General features: G+C 42.2%; 1 long non-coding RNA gene across 1 annotated transcript in view; it reads right to left on the bottom strand.

Annotated features, from left to right (window-relative positions):
• Positions 1 to 596: 596 nt before the first annotated feature.
• LOC140210310 (uncharacterized) overlaps positions 597 to 16147 on the bottom strand; it is a 23232-nt gene continuing 7681 nt past the window's right edge. Inside the window, exon 3 of the long non-coding RNA XR_011889207.1 lies at positions 597 to 752. This is a non-coding gene — a long non-coding RNA (uncharacterized lncRNA). The remainder of the gene's footprint in view (positions 753 to 16147) is intronic.

Here is a 16147-nt window from a genome sequence, read left to right as displayed (position 1 = left end):
TTTCTTCTCCTGGGAGCAATACAGCCTGAAGATGTGCTGGGGCAGCCTGCACATGTCGCCATGCATCCAACGCCAACATACCATGCCCATACTTACTAATTCTAACCAGTACATCTTTTTGGAATATGGGAGGAAAGCGGAGCACAGGGAGGAAACCCAAACGGTCACAGAACATACAAACTCCTTAAGGACAGCAGCGGGAATTGAACCCTGGTCTTCCAATTGCTGACTTTGTAAAATGTAATGCTAACAGCTACGCCACCCTCTCTACTCTACCAGGCTGCCAGGTCAGGGTATTCGCGTGGAAAGAGAAGCAAAGCTAGCGTGAAGAGTCTTAGACATGAAATGCTAACTATTTCTCTTTTTCACAGATGCTGACGAACCTGTGGAAAGCTTCCGGTATGTAAATCCTAATTGTTCCTCAACCATATTTAAATATTCGGTTGTGAGCGCAACTAGAACTTTACCGGCTCTTCGTGTGTTATGGAAATCACCGTAAGGAACAACAGTTTCATTATTAGGTTCACAACGTTGATCTTGTTTTCTAAAATATACAGAACAAAGTTATGATTTAAGGAAGACATTCAATCTCTAGAAATGATGTCCTGATATCCTGCTTATTCCTATCCATAGATGCTGTCTGACTTGCTGAGTTTCTCCAGAATTTTGTGTTTGTTGCTCTAGATGTCCAGCATTTTCACAAACTCTTGTGTTCAGAAGAAGTTTGAAACTCTCAGTGAACAAGGCAACACCTGGGGAAAGAAAAACAGTTCACATTTCAGGCTGCACACCCTTCATCCGAATGAGAAAGAGAGAAGACAAGTTAGAACCATAGAACATTACAGCACAGAAACAGGCCTTTTGGCCCTTCTTTGCTGTGCCGAACCATTTTTCTGCCTAGTCCCACTGACCTGCACCTGGACCATATCCTTCCATACACCTCTCATCCATGTACCTGTCCAAGTTTTTCTTAAATGTTAAAAGTGAGCCCACATTTACCACTACATCTGGCAGCTCATTCCACACTCCCACCACCCTCTGTGTGAAGAAGCCCTCCCCCAAATTTCCCTTTAAACTTTTCCCCCTTCACCCTTAACCCAGGTCCTCTGGTTTTATTCTCCCCTAGCCTCAGTGGAAGAAGCCAGCTTGCATTCACTCTATCTATACCCATAATAATTTTATATACCTCTATCAAATCTCCCCTCATTCTTCTATGCTCCAGGGAATAAAGTCCTTACCTATTCAACCTTTCTCTGTAACTCAGTTTCTCAAGTCCCGGCAACATCCTTGAAAACTTTCTCTGCATTCTTTCAACCTTATTTATATCCTTCCTGTAATTTGGTGACCAAAACTGCACACAATACTCCAAATTCGGCCTCACCAATGCCTTACACAACCTCACCATAACATTCCAAATCTTATACTCAATACTTTGATTAATAAAGGCCAATGTACCAAAAGCTCTCTTTACGACCCGCTATACCTGTGATGCCACTTTTAGGGAATTTTGTATCTATATTCCCAGATCCCTCTGTTCTACTGCACTCCTCAGTGCCCTACCATTTACCTTGTATGTTCTACCTTGGTTTGTCCTTCCAAAGTGCAATACCTCACACTTGTCTGTATTAAACGCCATCTGCCATTTTTCAGCCCATTTTTCCAGCTGGTCCAAATCCCTCTGCAAGCTTTGAAACCCTTCCTCACTGTCCACTACACCTCCAATCTTTACATCATCAGCAAATTTGTTGATCCAACTTACCACATTATCATCCAGATCATTGCTATAGATGACAAATAACAATGGACCCAGCACTGATCCCTGTGACACACCACTAGTCACAGGCCTCCACTCAGAGAAGCAGTCCTCTACTATCACTCTTTGTCTTCTTCCATTGAGCCAATGTCTAATCCAATTTACCACCTCTCCATGTATACCTAGCGACTGAATCTTCCTAACTAACCTCCCATGAGGGACCTTGTCAAAGGCCTTACTGACGTCCATGTTTTCAACATCCACTGCCTTCCCTTCATCCACTTTTCTGGTAACCTCCTCGAAAAACTCTAATAGATTTGATAAACATGACCTACCACGCACAAAGCCATGTTGACTCTCCCTAATAAGTCCCTGTCTACCCAAATACTTGTAGAAACATGTAAAATTTGTGAAATGCTGTTCAGAACCATAGGAAATGCCCAGCAGATCTGGCAGTTTCAGTGGAGGGACAGAAAGACTGAGCTTATATTACAGAGCAGAAAGAAAATTACCTCAAATTGCTGACCCTGAAGGCTGTGACATGCCCAGACTAACAATAAGCTGTTTTTCAAGCTTACAAGGTGTCTCTTTGGAATCGTATAGAAGACCATGGATAGTTAGTTTAAAGTTGGCGTTCGATGAGGTATTAAGCTGTAAGGCAACTCGATGGACTGCCTTCTTGAGGTGAATGTAAGTGCTACTTTAATGAAATGGGCAACTCCCTTATAATCATAGTCTCAAATGAACACTAGATGGCAACAGTTGCCCGTGATCAGCAGGGTAATTGACAACCTTTGAGATTCTCAATCTCCCCACCAGACTAAATAGCCACCTGGACTTCTTGGTATTAAAGTGGCCTTATGGCTACTCTTGTGAAAGTTGTATAAAGAATTGAGGCGCCAGTGGTGAGTTTCACAGAAACAATATCATGGGGATTCCCTCAAAGATGCAATGCTGAAACTAAGATTGCAACTGTGTTTATTCGTGATGTAAATTCTCACACTTTTTAAAATGTATCAAAACAGGAGCATTCTTTACACATGCACAGCTCCAACTCAACCCACTTTATTCTCACTACATGCTTATTTGGGCCTGCGGCTACCTATCTCCCTCCTCTACCCACCAAACCTAAACCAGTGGGTGTTAAGTTTTGGCATTAGCAGTACCCAATAACATTCAATAGAGAGTAATGCACTCACTACCCACTATTTATATATATATATATATATATATATATATAAAAATAAAATTAATTTTAAAGTGGAAGTTGATAAATATTTGCAAATTAAGAAAGGAATAAGGAAGGGGTGAGAAAAGCGTCACTCCAAAATATGAAACTAATTGGAAGAAAAATGGAGCTGGGAGATAATGCATGTCTAGTTTCATCTTTTAACCTTTAGCGAAATGCGCACTTACGACGTGGTGGCGTGATGACGTATGCCATTCCTGTACTTTTACATATGACCTGTAATGAAGCATGTAAATAACAAAAAATGCTTAATCAAACAATATATTTCATGAGGAGACTGTGGTCCTATGGAGTATGCCAGCCCCTCCCTCACATGTTGTTGCCAGTACAATTTTCTGTGTGGTGGTGTGCTGGGGCAATGGCATCAACATGGGTAATGCAACAGGCTCAATAAATCAATTAGATATGCTGGCTCTGTTACAGGAGTCAAAATGGATACACTGCAGGATGTGGTAGAACAAAGGACCCTACTGAAAATCCCGGCAATTCTGGATAATATTTCTCACCCTCGGCATGCCACCCCACCTTGGCTGTTCAGGGGAGCACTTTTAGTAATAGACTAAAATAACTGTGCTACTCCAAAGAGCACTATATGAGGTCATTCTTACCATCGGCCATTAGGCTCTATAATGAGCCAATCTATGATGATCCCCTCCTACTAGACTGTTTGAGGTAACATTTTTTATTCTTTCCTACTTCTCTTCTGATATTTGTATATCTGTGCATGTGTAATGTAACTGTGACACTAAGTTCCTTTGGGATCAATAAAGTATCTATCTATTTACAATATTATTCAAATATTACTGAAGTATTAAATATACAACACTCCTCCCTGCTTAGCTGTAAACTCCAGTTCAACATAGAAAGCATCTCAACCATATACACAACATACTATATAATACAACTACTCTATTGACATCCACAGCATGGTAAATTTTAAATTGTCCATTCTTGTCTAAAGATTTAATCGTGGCAGAAACTTTCTTACTCTTGTGGGATAATGTCTTTCCGGACAAGGGGGATCAGTCTGTTTGGTAGGTGAGACTTGTGGCTGTGAAACAATCTGAGGTTCTGGGACGTGAATTTTCTCAGCACACTTGTGTAGTATTTGTGCATCAATGGTGTGACAACAGCATGTGATGATTGGTTTAAAGAATTCACACATGTTGCATCATGCTCTGAACCCATAACCGTCTAATCTTTTTAACACTGTTCTGCAACTTTGGAGATGATCCTTGCCAATGATCTTTGCCATCCTTACCAGTAACAATGATGTCGTCCAGGTAAAACTGAGTGCCTGTGCAGCCTTGCCAGAGTGCACGTGCAGATGTTATTCCAAAAATAGGCCTATTACAGCAATAAAGCCCTTTTTGAGTGTTTATGGTGAGAAACACATTGGGCTCTTTTCCATCTCCATCTCTAGGTAGGCCTCAGTTTTGCTGAAGTGTTTTCCTCCAGAATGGTTTGCAAAGATATCCTCCATCCTGCACTAAGGGTATTGATCTACTTTCAGTACTGGGTTGATGGTGACATTAAGATCACCACAGATCTTGACAGACCTATTCTTTTTTGTTAAACACAAAATAATCTGCAGATGCTGTTGTCAAAGGAACACTCACAATGCGCTGGAGGAATTCAGCAGGTCAGTCAGCATCAGTTGAAAAGATTAGTCGACGTTTCGGGCCGAAACCCTTCGTCAGGACTGAAGGAAGAACTTTGGGGAGGGTTTGAAGAATGCTGGTAGTTGAGAAAAACAGTAATTTTAAAGAGGGGAAGCAGGGAGGTGATTGGCAGGAGAACAATGCGAAGTAGTAGAAGGAGGCGGAACTATGAGGGAGGTAATGTAAAATAGGGATAGAGGAAGGGAGTGGGAGGGAATTACCGGAAGTTGGAGAATTCTATGTTCATACCAAGGGGCTGGAGACTACCTAGACGGTATATGAGGTGTTGCTCAACCAGCCTGAGTTTAGCCTCATCATGGCAGTAGAGGAGGCCATGTATGGACATATCTGAATGGGAATGGGAAGCAGAGTTGAAGTGGGTGGCAACCAGGAGATCCTGTCTGTTGTGGCGGATGGAGTGGAGGTGCTCGACGAAGCGGTCCCCCAATCTGCGTCGGGTTTCACCAATGTAGAGGAGGTCGCACTGGGAGCACCGGATGCAATAGATGACCCCAACAGATTCGCAAGTGAAGTGTTGCCTCACCTGGAAGGACTGTTTGGGGCCCTGAATGGTGGCAAGAGTGGAGGTGTAGGGACAGGTGTAGCACTTACGCTTACAGGGAAAAGTGCCGGGTGGGAGATCCGTGGGGATGGACGTGCGGATAAGTGAGTCGTGGAGGGATCGATCCCTGTGGAAAGCGGAGAGGGGTGGAGGGGGAAAGATGTGCTTAGTGGTGGGGTCCTGTTGAAGGTGGCGGAAGTTGCGGAGGATAATATGCTGGATCCGGAGGCTGGTGGGGTGGTAGGTGAGGACAAGGGGAACTCTGTCCCTGTTGTGGTGGCGGGAAGATGGGGTAAGGACCGAAGTGCAGGAAATGGAGGAGATGCGGGTGAGGCCATCATAGCAGGTAGGAATCAATAAGTTGCTTATCGAGTATAAGAAATATAAGAGAACAATTAAGAAAAAAATCAGGTTGGCTAAAAGAAGGCATGAAGTTGCTCTAGCAAACAAGGTGATGGAGAATCTTAAGGGATTCTTCAGATATATTAAGAGCAAAAGGTTTGCAAGGGATAAAATTTCTGGAAGATCAGAATGGTAATACATATGTGGATCCAAAACAGATGGGAAGGATTTTGAATTTTTTTGCATCAGTATTTACTAAGGAGGCAGACACAGAGTCTATAGAAGTAAAGCAAAATCTCGTCACCTTCAGGGACCTTGTACAGATTGCAGAGGAAGAGGTGTTTGCTGTATTGAGGAAACTCTGGGTGTATAAAACCCCAGGGTCTGACAAGGTGTTCCCTCAGACTCTGCGGGAAGCTAGTGCAGAAATAGTGCCCTAGCAGAGATACTTAATTCATCCTTGGTGACAGGAGAGGTAGCGGAGGACTGAAGGATAGCCAATGATATGCCACCATTTTTGAAAGGTGCTAACATAAACCAGAACATTAAAGGCCAGTGAATTTGATACCAGTTGTGGGAAATCTATTAGAAGATATTCTAAAGGACCAGGTATATAAATACTTGGATAGATATGGACTGATTAAGGGTAGTCAGCATGGCTTCATGCATCATGTCCACCCAACCTTATAGAGATTCTTGAGTTAAGGCAACACAGTGAAGGTTGTACATATGGACTTCAGCATGACATTTGACAAGGTTCCGCATGGGGGTTGATCAAGAAGGTTCAGTCGCTCAGCACTCAAGATGAGGTAGTAAATTGGATTAGACACTGGGTTTAAGGGAGAAAGTTAGGAAGTGCAGGTAGATGGTTGCATCTCTGACGGGAAGCCTGTGATTAGTTCTGTGCCACAAGTTTCGGTGCTGGGTCCATTGTTGTTTGTTATCAATGTCAATGATCTGGATGATAATCTTGTTAACTGGATCAGCAAATTTGTAAATGACACCAAGATTGGGGGTGTAGTGGACAGTGAAGAAGGCCATCATGGCTTTCAGAGGGATCAGAATTAGGTTTTAAAAATGTGCTGAAGAACGGCAGGTAGAACTTAATGCAGACAAGTGCTAGGTGTTGCACTTTGGTAGGGTTTACACAGTGAAGGGTAGGTTACTGAGCAGCGTGATAGAACAAAGGGATCTGGGAATAGAGGTACATAATTCATTGAAAGTGGTGTCACAGATACGTTGTAAAGAAAGGTTTTAGCACATTGGCTTTCATAAATCAATGCATTTAGTACAGGAGACGTGACGTTATATTGAGGTTACATAAGACATTGCTGAGGCCTAATTTGGAGTATTGTGTGCAGTTTGGTCACGTACCTTCAGGAAAGATGTAAGTAAGATTGAAAGAGTACAGAGAAAATTTATAAGGATGTTGCCGTGTCTGGGTGACCTGAGTTATAAGGAAAGATTGAACAGGCTAGGATTTTATTTCTTAGAACATAGAAGATTGAGAAGAGATATGATTGACAGAGGTATACAAAATTATGAGGGGCATAGATAGGGTAAATGCAAGTAGACTTTCTCCACTAAGATTGGGTGAGCCTACAAACAGAGGTTATGGGTTAAGGTTGAAAGGTGAAAGGCTTAAGGGGAATATGAGGGGAAACTTCTTCACTCAGAGGGTCATGAGAGTGTGGAATGAGCTGCCAGCACAAGTGATGAGTGCTAGTTCAACTTCAACATTTAAGCGAAGTTTGGATAGGGGTATGGATAGTAAGGGTAGGGAGGACTATGGTTCCTGTGCAGGTTGATGGGAATAGGCAGTTTAAATGCCTTTGGCGTGAACTGGATAGGCTGAAGGGGCCTGTTTCTGTGCTGTACTTCGCTATGACTCCGTGACTCTGCAGTCCATTTCTTTTTGTCTGCCCAGCATTCTCTTTGTATGCATCCTACTTTGCTGCAATTTTCTGCAAGTTTTGCATTTAAACCTGGACTGGTCTGGCGTAAGTGAGCCCCAGCCACAATGGTGATACAATTTGTTCAGCCAGGCTGGTTTCTGTTTAGATGTTGCAAGTTCAAACTCACTTTGATTCCTGACTGCAGCTCAGTTGCATCTCCGTCTTTTATTTCCATTGATACAGCAATTTCAACTGCTCTTTTAAATGTGAGTTCTGCTTCAGTTTGGAGTCATTTTTGGAATGCTTTCTTGTAAGACTCTCAGTGCATCACCAAGCCCATTACCGAACTGACAATGCTCAGACAATCTCTTCAGTTCAGTTGCTTACACTGAAATGGAATCCTTTTGATTCCGCTTATGAAACCTAAAGCATTCTGCAATCAACAATGGTTTCAGTTCTAAATGTTCCTGCATTATCTTCACGATCCAACAAAACTCTTTTCAGCTGGTTTGGTTGGACCAGTCAAACTTCAAAGCGAACTCTATGCTTTTAAACCCAATGCACTCAGGACAACTGGCACTCAATTCTCATTCGCTATTTCATTTGCTCCAAAATACAGCTCAATTTACTCAGTATACATCAAACACTCTGGTTCCGTCGGCTGCATGAGTCTAGGGAAGACAATCTCGGGCCCCGCCAAACGTGTGAGATTGAGTTGCGAGCCCACCCCAAACCCCCTATTTGTGTGGATGCTGCGTGATTTGTTACCCTGTTCCAAGTAAGTACCACAAAATAACAGACAGTACAGCACATACAATTAGACAATAGACAATAGGTGCAGGAGTAGGCCATTCAGCCCTTCAAGCCAGCACCACCATTCACTGTGATCATGGCTGACCATCCACAATCAGTACCCTTTTCCTGCCTTCTCCCCATATCCCTTCACTCTGCTATCTTTAAGAGCTCTATCTAACTCTTTTTTGAAAGAATCCAGAGAACTGGCCTCCACTGCCTTCTGAGGCAGAGCATTCCACAGAACCACAACCCTCTGTGTGAAAAAGTTTTTCCTCAACTCCACTCTAAATTGTCTACCCCTTATTATTAAACTGTGGCCTCTGGTTCTGGATTCCCCCAACATCAGGAACATGTTTTCTGCCTCTAGCACGTCCAATCCCTTAATAATCTTATATGTTTCAATCAGATCCCCTCTCATCCTTCTAAATTCAAGTGTATACAACCCCAGTCGCTCCAGTCTTTCAACATATGACAGTCCCGCCATTCCTGGAATTAACCTCGTGAACTTACACTGCACTCCCTCAATAGCTAGAATGTCCTTCCTCAAACTTGGAGACTAAAACTGTACACAATATTCCAGGTGTGGTCTCACCAGGGCCCTGTACAACTGCAGAAGGACCTCTTTGCTCCTATACTCAATTCCCCTTGTTATGGCCAGCATGCCACTAGCCTTCTTCACTGCCTGCTGTACCTGCATGCTTACTTTCAGTGACTGATGAACAAAGACACCTAGATCTCATTGTACTTCCCCTTTTTCTAACTTGACATCATTCATATAGTAATCTGCCTTCCTGTTCTTGCCACCAAAGTGGATAACCTCACATTTATCCACATTAAACTACATCTGCCATGCATCTACCCACTCACCCAACCTGTCCAAGTCACCCTGCATTCTCATAACATCCTCCTCATATTTCACACTGCCACCCAGCTTTGTGTCATCTGCAATTTTGCTAATGTTACTTTTAATCCCTTCATCTAAATCACTAATGTATATTGTAAATAGCTGCGGTCCCAGCACCGAGCCTTGCGGTACCCCACTAGTCACTGCCTGCCATTCTGAAAAGGACCCATTATCCCCTACTCTTTGTTTCCTGTCTGTCAACCAATTTTCTATCCATGTCAGTACCCTACCCCCAATATCATTTGCTCTAATTTTGCACACTAACCTCCTATGTGGGAGGTTAAACAATTTAAACAATTATACAATTTAGCTTTATAATTCTTAATTTGACTGAAGGGTTAGTAAAGAAAAAGCAAAAAAAGAAAAGGGCCCATTTTAATGAAACAGTCTGATGTGCACAAATTGGAGCTCATGGTTTCCCCTTTGCTGATTCTCCTTCATTCTCCCTGGCCTGCGTTGAATCATGGCCCCGCTGCTCTGGGTGAAGTCTTATGACCTCTTCTCTCAGGCATCGCCTCCCACTGAACAAAAGACCCAGCTCACCCCGGTGTCAGGCACACAACATGAAAACACACTCCCTTCATTGGACGGCTCACGTTCCAAAGCACCCATAACCCAAATACTGCTTCTGCAGAAAGACCATTACTTTAGCAGTCAAACCTTTTCCAGGGTGTTAGATACATATTCCAGTAATCTGCTGTGGAATCAAATGTATCTTTCCCATCTAGCCAGCTATTTCTGTTTTTTTTCAAATTTACAATTTATTATCACCTGGTACTGCTGTTTATAAACCCATGAAGTTGTCTGCTTTTTGCCATTTTTTAACTCGACCTTCTTCTCCGCTTGCAAAGAAAAACAACTGCTGCACTCCTTTTTAACTCAGACACCTCACTGCACTTCCACAGATAGGAAGTCATCTCAGATTCATTTAAAATGTCCTTATCTCTAAAACATAAAGCTAGTTGAAAGAAAAAACTAGTAACTGATGGATAATCCTTCTGTAGCTTCATTTTCACTTTTGGCAAAGTGTGAACTTATGCCGTGGTGGCATGATAATGTATGGGTTACTTTTAGAAGCAACCCATAAACAATTATATAATCCACAATAAGGAATGATTAATCATGCAATATATTTGCAATATTACTGAAATATTCAATACACAACAATAAGGATCTAAGTGGAATGCTCCTTTGGAGAAACAAAACAGCTGTGATGCACTGAATGTCAAACTTACTTAAAATAAAACTCCAAGACTATAAAATTCTGCCTCCAAATCTCTGCTATAACCTAATACAGCCTGTGGATATAATTCTTTCAAATCCACAAGCAATGCTAATTCACTGTGCTTTACAAAAGCATCCTTTCTCAAGGATAAACTATGACTATTAATTTGTGGAATTCAGTTTCCCAAGATGAGTGAGTTCCATTCTTCTCTTGTGGTCACATGAGATATGTATCCATAGTGATCATGATTTAGTGAAACAATTTTAGGTTTTTTAACTCACTCACAGTACAGACATAGTTCATTCAGCACCTTAAGTTCACATCCCAACTCCTAGCAGAGCAATCTAGGAATCTAGCAATCTAATCAATTCCTTTCTTTTTTTCTTACTTGGTTTGGGAAGGGTGGATGGGACAAAAGCTATGTCTGTCATAGGGCTCAGTCAGGGGAGCTATGGCAATAAAATGCATACCTGAGGTACACCTTTGTTGCTTGTCAGTAAGGAGGAGATGTGATCGCCAGTCCACAGTGGTCTCCCAATGAGGAAGCTGAGGATCTAGTTGCAGAGTGAGGCACAGAGGCCCTGATTTAGAAGTCTGATGAATAATACCGAGCAGGGTGATGGTATTGAATACTAAGTTGCAATCATCATCCTGATGAATGTTTTGCTGTTGTCTGGGTGCATCAATGTATGTGCTACATTATCAGGAACACCGGAAGTTCTTGACCTTTGTACTGATAATGAAAGCTGCTCCATTAGAAGCCATGGAGATTTCCATCATCTATTCTGTGTCCTGGAGGAGTTTGGAAAGGACGTTGAAAGACTATTTGAAAGGGAGTGCAAGGACTGGGCAGACCGCCAATTAAAATAAAATTCATGTTTCTTTACAAGTCTAACTTTTTGGTTAACATGAGAGGGCACAGTTTTAAGGCGTTTGGAAGTAGGTAAGAGGAGATATCGGGGTAAGTTTTTTTATGCAGAGAGTGGTGAGTGTGTGCAGTGGGCTGCCAGCAATGGTGGTGGAGGTGGATATGATAGGGTCTTTTAAGAGACTCCTGGATAGATACATGGAACACACACAAAATGCTGGTGAACACAGCAAGCCAGGCAGCATCTATAGAAAGAGGTACAGTCGACGTTTCGGGCCAAGACCCTTCGTCAGGACTAACTGAAAGAAGAGGTAGTAAGAGATTTGAAAGTGGGAGGGGGAGGGGAGATCCGAAATGATTGGAGAAGACAGGAGGAGGAGGGATGGAGCTAAGAGCTGGACAGTTGATTGGCGAAAGGGATACGAGGCTAGAGAAGGGAGCATGGGACAGGAGGCCTAGAAAGAAAGAAAGGGGGAGGGGGGACCTTAGGAAAGTAGGCTATGGGTAACCCTAGGTAGTTTCTAAACGTGGGACAGGAGGCCTAGAAAGAAAGAAAGGGGGAGGGGGGACCTTAGGAAAATAGAAGGCTATGGGTAACCCTAGGTAATTTCTAAACTAAATACATGATCAGCACAGCATTGTGGGCTGAAAGCTCTGTATTATGCTGCAGGTTTTCTATGTTTTTTTCTTATCAGGCCAAAAAAGTGGAACAACAGCTCCCACCCTCTCCAGCTTAAAAAAATGGATAATGTATCTGAGATGAGATAATGTGAAACTGCGCTTGTTGGCAGCTTTAGAAATGAGTTATCTGTTTTCCCACAGATCTTGTGTTGTGGAACCTCAATGCTGAACATGTCTGGGTTTTGATTAAAAAGTCGATGACGCACACAACACAATCTCAGATTTGCTGGTGCCACAGACCAAAAATCTCATGAAGTACCAACAACTTTCCTGAAAGTCGATTGTTATAAGAAGAAGGATCAATTAACAGGGACTAGCTAAGCACAGTAAATGCGTGCTTACGTGTGAGTGTGGATCTGATGTCCACTTAGAAAGAAAGGACAATTTAAATTCAAATTGGTGTTGTAGTCATAAATCAATCCAAATTAAACACTAACAATACTGTGATAAATATTGTAAGTTCCATTTGCCAGATATTCATTCATACCAGCTTTGTTTTAATATTGATACATTATTTAACCAATGCCTGCTTTCATTCATAATGCTACTTATCATGTTGGATGCTGTCTTCTTCCATGCCTCCTCTTTTCAAATGTTTCCCTCCATCAGTGTGACTGACTATTTTGCCTTGTAGATCTTGACAGAAAAAAAATCATAGATTTGGACTTGTCTCAACCTGAACATAGTATGTAGAAATTGTTAATAACTTTTCCTGCTTCTGGCTGTTTCAGAATGTTCAGTATGGAGTCTGAAACCATCAAAGTGAATTACAACAAATATTGCAAAATTAGCTTTGCTTAACCCATGGAGAATGTTGCAAAATACTGCATAAATCAGTGGGCTTATACTGTTAGATTCATAATCTGTGGCTTTCCACTCCTTAAAAGACTTACATATCTTACTTGCAACATCCTATCACATGACAAGATTCACTTGACTGCCACTGCTACTTTTCCTGGAAAACATTGAATATTGATCTCTTTGGGTGGCGTGGTTAGTGTAAGGTTATCACAGTACCAGCAACCTGGATATAATTCCCATCACTGTCTGTACATTCACCCCGTGACTGTGTGGATTTGCTCCCACGTTAGTCACATGGGTTTAATTGGGCAGGGTGGTCTCGTTGGGCTAGAGAGGCTGTTACTGTGCTGTAAATTTCTAAATCTAACTCAAACACACCCCATTTATACAACTCAGACGTGTTCAAATTCCATCTCCGTTTTGCTGTTCCAGAATATAGCCACTGTTATGTCTAAAGACTGGCTGGCATAGTTACAGATGTACTGAGGAGGGTGTGTTGCATATCAATTACCACGTTGGGAATGGGCTATCCACCACAAGGTCTGCCTGTCGCACTTGTTCCTTTTTGCACTGTGGACCACGCAAAGACAAATAGACTGAAACTGACACAGGACCCATGGCTGGGGTCAAGAGCGAAAGAATAGAAGTGGCTTTAGTATGCCTGGAAATTGGGAATAAGAGTTACTGTATGTGGAGTAAAATCATGTATAGTTGGGCTGAGGTGGGATGTTGACTCTGAAGAATGGGGCAGATTGGGGTGGGGTAGGTGAATGAATGACTGGTCAGGAGTCAGGGCCTGGTTGGGAGAATATGAGAGAAAAATTCAGGCCATTGCTAGAGTGATGGCAGGAGATTTAGGCCTGGGAGGAGATACGGTATGAGATTGTGTCCGGTATCTCTTGGTATAAAAGAGGCTTGGATGTGCTATGAAAGGGCTCCTACTGAGGTACCAAAGAAAAACAGACAAGGTGAAAAAATTTAAAGAGGACCTCTCTGGATTACATTCCCAATCCTTGCATGGCTCCTGCTCCAGGCTGCTCTTTTTAAATAGCATCTTGCAAACATGGTTGTACCCAGAATCACCGATGGCTTATATTCTTTGGAACAATGTGACAATATTTTCCAGGCACTAGGATCAACGTGAATTCATGAAGGACTGCCTTACAGTTTGAAGCTAGAGTGCACTGCTGAATTTCCAGTGCATCGTGGTTCAATCATACAGTTGTCATAATCATGGTTCACACCAAAAGAAAATCATTCTACACCCAGAGTGTGGTGTGAATGTGGAATAAACTGCCAATGGGACTGGCAGATGTGGGTTCAAATGTACAGTTCAAGGGAAGCTTGGATAGATACATGGACGGGAGCATTTGGAAGGATATGACCAGCTAGTCAGGACTGGGAAGAAAATCGGGTCAGCATGGTTAGATGAGCTGAATGGCCTGTTTCTGTGCTATAGTACTATATAACTATGATTCACATATGTGTATTGCTGAGATAAAAGGCTCTTCACAACTAAATTTCTGGACATCTGCATTATCTACTCCTTTTACCAAATAACTGTGGCCACTATTTACATCTGTTCAGCAACTCCCTTTCATTCTTTAATCAGTTTTGTAAACACAATTCTTTTGCCAAGTTTTGGTTGTGCCTCTGTTGCCCACTCCCCATTCCAATGGTTACCTACTCCCATCAGGGAGAAGGCTACATAACCCACTTTCATCAGGGAGGAGGCTACATAGCAACCACACCAGGACCATCAAACTCAAAAACAATTATTTTCTCCAAGCTGTAAAGCTGATCAACAGCTCCACCCACTAACCTACCCCTCAACACCCCCAACTACCACTACTTTTTCAGACACTGGTGTCTTTAGCGACACTTTGACATACAATCAATCTATGTACAGTATATAAGCTATCTTATGTTTTTATGTGTATTTTGTTATTTTATCATTGTATTCTTCATCTTATTGTGTTTAGTTAAGTGCTGCATCAGATCCATTTTCTTTTACTCTCGTGTACTGGAAATGACATTAAACAATCTTGAATCTTGAATCTCACTCTCTACTCATATTGGGTTATGCCACTACAAGGCATGAATGGAAATCCGCTAACAATGAATATGTTACACAAACACAAGTTGACATTGACTTAACTGTATCAATTTGACGTTCATTGTGCAGGTAACACTCAAATATTTTCTCATAGTTTCCACCCAGTTACATATTCTGCACTTCAGTCTAGATATAGAGTTTGATGACGTCTGCAAATTAATGTCAAGTACAGTTTTAAACTATCTGTGAAAAGAGAGATTAAGTAGGAACATGCAAAGGAACTGGGAGCATGAATAGGCCAGTTAGCCCTTTGAATCTCCTCTACCTTGGGAACACATACTTTAAAAAAGGAGACCTATTTTTCTGCCTCTTGTCACTGTGTGATGATTTTAAACGTTCATAAATCAATCTATCATTAATTAATTTGAAAGCTCCAGATCAACAAAGAACTCCATGTACCTTCACAACCAATTCCCTGGTTCCTCTGTTGTCCAGTGTAACTGTCACAGCCAAAACTGCTAAGGTTGTGGTGCACAACATCTGGCCCATGGACCACACCCAGCTCATTAGACATTTCTTTCCAGTCTGCAGCAAAGACTCTGGCATGTTTGGAGGCCCAAGTAACCATCATACATTTCTCCCGTACAAAATATGCAAGTTTCCACACCGTTATCTGGACCACAAAGCCAAAAGAAATAGGAACAGGAGTTGGCCATTCTGTCTCTCAAGCCTGCTTCTCCTGTTCTCTTTCCTGTCCTCTCACTCCTCATATATCTAACTATCTGAGACTTATATAGATTCAAGGATTCAGACACCACAACTTTCCAGGGCAAGGAATTCTAAAAACTTACCACCCTTTGAGATATTAAAAAAATTCTTCATCTTATTAGTAAATTCTGATTTGATGAAGACAGACATGAGAGTACGGAGGAACATCTGGAGAAACTTCTGAAATGCCCACTTCGCTGCCGCTGCTACTGTGTGGTAACTGGAATCTCGGCTTTGCTTGTTTCGGTGGCCGGAGCAAGGTCGAAGGCGCTCGGCAGAGGATGGCGCTCGGGAGGCTGTATTGGAGGGGCTGGTCGGAGGCTCGAGGTTTTCAGATGGATGGACTCAGTGTCAGCTGTGGTCGGCTGCTTCCAATGCATTGGCAAGTTGTCGGTGCCTGGAGGTTTATGGCAGGGAGTTTCTCCCTTTTGCCGCCTGCTATCAGGGACTCGGGAGTCGATCGGGACTTGAGACTACTTTTTTACTGTGCCCATGGTCTGTTCTTTATCAAATTATGGTATTGCTTTGCACTGCTGTAACTATATGTTATAATTATGTGGTTCTGTCAGTGTCAGTCATTGGTTTAT

This window comes from Mobula birostris, chromosome 15, assembly GCF_030028105.1.
Source record: "Mobula birostris isolate sMobBir1 chromosome 15, sMobBir1.hap1, whole genome shotgun sequence".
Lineage (NCBI taxonomy): Eukaryota > Metazoa > Chordata > Chondrichthyes > Myliobatiformes > Myliobatidae > Mobula > Mobula birostris.
This window is presented reverse-complemented; position numbering and strand designations above follow the sequence as displayed.